We start from the raw sequence: 467 nt of genomic DNA on the forward strand, positions 1-467 counted from the left end.
CGCTGAAGTCTACACGAACCGCGAGCGACACGGACACGGCAGGACCCCGCTCTATAGCTGTCTACTCAGCGCCGCCAAAAAGGAAGGAAAAAAAACCAGCTCCTTCTTTCCAAAATGATCCCCATTCATTTTTAAATCCCAGTCCCCTACGCCCTCAAGGGTAACATTTCTTTGCGACCAAAAAATTCTGTAATCAGTGGCACCGCCGTCCTGTAAAATTCTAGACAGCTCTTCACCCCCGCCGACCGTGTTAAAGATGCATTTGTCTACTCGGGCAAAACATTGTTTTAATTTCAGATACAGCACACAGAAGATGTAACTCACACCGAAACGTTGCAGCACAACAACTGTGTTGAGTCTAACACCGATGCAAATAACCCAATGGTTCCGGTTTTAATTTTGTTTTTGCAGACACTACGCCTTCAAGAAGCTTATCGCCCTGAGCCCTGGTGGAGACGGATGATCCA

This window comes from Chiloscyllium plagiosum, unplaced genomic scaffold (genome assembly GCF_037043375.1).
Source record: "Chiloscyllium plagiosum isolate Xiang-an unplaced genomic scaffold, Cpla_swu_hap1 HiC_scaffold_16, whole genome shotgun sequence".
In the NCBI taxonomy this organism is placed as follows: Eukaryota; Metazoa; Chordata; class Chondrichthyes; order Orectolobiformes; family Hemiscylliidae; genus Chiloscyllium; species Chiloscyllium plagiosum.